This window comes from Hesperophylax consimilis, chromosome 29, assembly GCF_061612785.1.
Source record: "Hesperophylax consimilis isolate HC1 chromosome 29, BYU_Hcon_1.0, whole genome shotgun sequence".
In the NCBI taxonomy this organism is placed as follows: domain Eukaryota; kingdom Metazoa; phylum Arthropoda; class Insecta; order Trichoptera; family Limnephilidae; genus Hesperophylax; species Hesperophylax consimilis.
Window position 1 is genome coordinate 15,804,277 of NC_142864.1, and position 3,919 is coordinate 15,808,195.

Below are 3,919 nucleotides of genomic sequence, written 5' to 3' on the forward strand. Positions count from 1 at the left end.
GTACTGCTCGTTGTAACAACCTTCAATAAAGAATCTATTATCACACTCAAGAAGCCGTAATAATATATTAATATTATCTCTTCGTGATTTCACTCCATTCCCAAAAGATTAATCAACTCTCCGATCTATAATATATATATTTGTATATATCATGTTCTATGGTTTACTCCCCCCCTGAGCAACTTCTAACCCCGTATTGTTATTTTATATGGCCTCTCGAATCGCGGGATAGGTACCTACTTAAGAAGCGCAGAGGTGTCGATCGCACACTACTCATGACAATTCAATAAATAAGTAGGTACTGCCTTACTAGTGATGTGATTATACTGGTTATATAAGATAGAGCTAAAAATCAATCAAACCCCCCCTCAACAACCATTGGACCGATGTTTTAGTGATACGCCGATTGTCAAACTGTAATGTCCGTGATTATTAGTGAGTGTATTACTTGGTATAAAATATATTCGAGTACGGGAGTTTTCAATAATGTTTGATTCGTTTAAGATTACAAGAATTTCACTATAGTAAAAATTACAATAAAAGTCTTACTGGACTCCGAGCCAAAAAATACAAATGAGCTCCCAGCCTATCAATCGGCTACCCTTCGGGTACAGTCGGAACCATTCGGGACCCGACAGTGCAAGCACTGCCATCTATGACTAACTCTCAAAACAATCTTAACTAGATCAAATAACAACACTACACAAACACTATTTTGTAAACTGCACAGAATAAATTTATTTATTTATTCACACCTTGAAGGCTTTTACACGTATGCATTGTTATAGGTAAGTTATTCGGAAGTACAATAATACATAATATAATAAGCTGAGTATGAACGATATAAGCAGGTACAATACAAGTTATCATAGAGAGTTTTGTTTTTTTTTGTTTTGTTTATATATAATAAGAGTACAAAATAAGTAATTAAGGTACCATTAAAATACCATTATTATAATATATATAAAGGGTCATTATTATCGTAAAAAGAAGGAAGTAGACAAAACCACACACTTACGCCAGTGATATTCAATTGTTATTGTAATCCACATGTCATATGGTCATTTCGTAATATTTTCATCGTTGGTGTATCTTATCTTGCTCTTGGGTCATTATTATCGTAAAAAGGCCACTAAATTTTGCAAATTGCATCCTCAAATTCAATGACGTCGTGTGAAGGAAGTATAACATTAACTCGGATTATACAGGGTTTTCCAATAAGAGGTGTTATTATGATATTCAATCGTAAAAGATCAATGGTTTCGTTGCTTGTGTGGCACGTAGCGCCGTCTTATTGAAAGTAAACGTTTTCCACATCAATACCATCCAATTTCGGGCACAAAAATCATTACTCATCTGTCGATAGCGATCCATTCACCGCAACTGTTGCTACGGGATCATTTTCGAAAAAGTAAGGTCCAATGTCTCCACCGGACCATAAACTGCACCAAACAGTCACACGTTGAGGATAGAGAGGTTTTTCAACAGTAACTCTTGGGTTTTCCGAGCCCCAGATGCGAAAATTTTGCTTGTCGACGAAGCCACCGAGGTGGAAATGGGCCTCATAACTCAAGATGATTTGCATTTGATTCACTCAAGTGAATTTTAATAATTTCAATGTGTTGTTGAAGCGTGTATCGTTCCATTTTTATTAATGGTATAGTTTCTACTTGTCAAATGTCAAAAAATGACAGCTTCAAAAGTAACATCAACCGAAATAGCGGGCTATTCAAAATAATACCTCTTATTGGAAAACCCTGTATGAGGTGTACATCTATAAATTGGTTGAAACATGCGATGGGATTTTTCAAGAAACCAAGAGCAAAATCAAAAGGTAAAGTTTTCTCCTGTTCTCTTCGTTTCCCAGTGATTTTAACTTATATTTTTATTGGCAGTGCATTAAACCGTCATTCGGGCACTAAACAACAAATAATTTGGGAGGCGGGTATGGGTACCGCCGCACAGTGAGCTGAAAATCGCCTTTCATAGACATAGAGACTTGAATTTTCAAGTGTATTTTTTTGGCTAGAAATGGATTCTGCTGATCATTACTATGCTATAAAATTTCATACGAAGCAATTGCGTGTACAAATAAAGGAGTTATCATTTTTTAAAGAAAAAATTGTATGGCACTGACATTAAAAATGAGGCTATCTCTGGTATCATAAGGTTGGCCGTTCTATCCTTACACACAGATATACCTACTACTATTTATTTGTTTTTTTTTTCATACTTCGTATTGTGGCGCAACTTGCGATTTTTTTTTAAATCCTCAAAGATGAAAAAAACACTATTTAATGTTGATGATTCATTAATGCAATAGACATGCTTAAAGATTCCGTATTAGTTATAAAACGAAATCTTTTTAATCATTTTACTGAGATGTATGAATTCACAACTCCGTTGTGAATACACTTTTATTTTTATATTTATATGTTCATTAATACATATTTAGCTTTCCGTAATCCACACTATTAATTTCAATTTACCTTCATTTAATCAAAAATCATAATTTATTGTAAACTATGTAACACAACTGTATTACTTGTTAACTACTTTTGTAAAAGCCCATTAGGGCGTAAATAAATAAATAAATATGTTAATGCAGAAACACTGATAATTGTGAATTAATTTTATTATTTATGGTAATATTTTGTTTCGCTGTATTTTTTAAATTCACGATAAACCTCTTTTTAGTGGTTTGGTCACAACGTTTTAGCTTTTCGTAGCTGAATGAACTTTCTCCTCGCGAGTGTTTCTGTTTGTAAACATTTTGATAAAACAAAACATTTCTTGCGCAGAATTCTTTCAAAATTATATAAATGTTTTCACAGGATTTTCGACTACAGACTAGACACATCCCGTATTGTGGCAATCAAAATTATCAGTTAAGGCACTTTCCAAATGAGACCGCAAAGTTCGCTTTAATTTCACATACGAAACTCTATAATTGTCAATAAAAAATCCCAACTCATATAAATTTGGAGTTTGAAAACTGTAGGTCGTATTTCTCTATCGAGTGTATATAGCGAAGCCATAGCCGTTAATCAAATTAGTGATTCCAATGACATGACATTATTCTCGCGCGTCCGACATAGGTAGAATCGTTGTCGAATAAAAACTATAAACTGTAACTCAACAACTCAAAACGACAAGCATAAATTTTACCCGATCATTGACTTAAATAGCGATTAAAAAAGTTGATTTACCGCCATCTAACGCCGCGTTTAAAATTCAAATTATTCCAATTATTTTAAACGGTTCTTTTATTTTGGAATTTCGATTTTCAAATGTGGAAGAGTTTACATCAAATGTGCAAATGTTAATAATAGGGATGTGATTTGTGCGTTTTGTAACAATGAGTTTTTAAAAGTAATAGTTCCTTCCTAGTCTGTGTTTTTTTATCGCGCGAGGTATCTTTTAATTATTTTATATCGTTCGTTTTATTACTTCGAACTAATGCGAAACGAAGCGTATTATAATTAAAAGTGGAAAATAGATTTACACGGCATAATAATATGGTGCTGTGGTTTTATAATTATATTTGAATAATGTGTTTCAGTTCAAGTCGAATGTTACGATTTTCTTGATTGTGTTCGCTTACACAATGGTGAAATCTTTATAAAAACAATTTTATTACTTTATAATGATCTTTCGCACATATTTTTCAACGATATTATACAACAATTGTTCAATATTTTACATATTGGTACCATATATCAGTGTTAAAAATATTGGTAACCTAATCTTGGTACCTTACACGGCATAATATGAATTACAAATGAAAGTGAATAAAAATAGCATGTAACAAATCATGCGACCGATTTTGATACCGACCTAATACAATACTGTGAAAGATAACGTTCATTTTACCATGCTTCTGAGATTGTTCGTTTTTCAAATGATGTTCACAATCGAT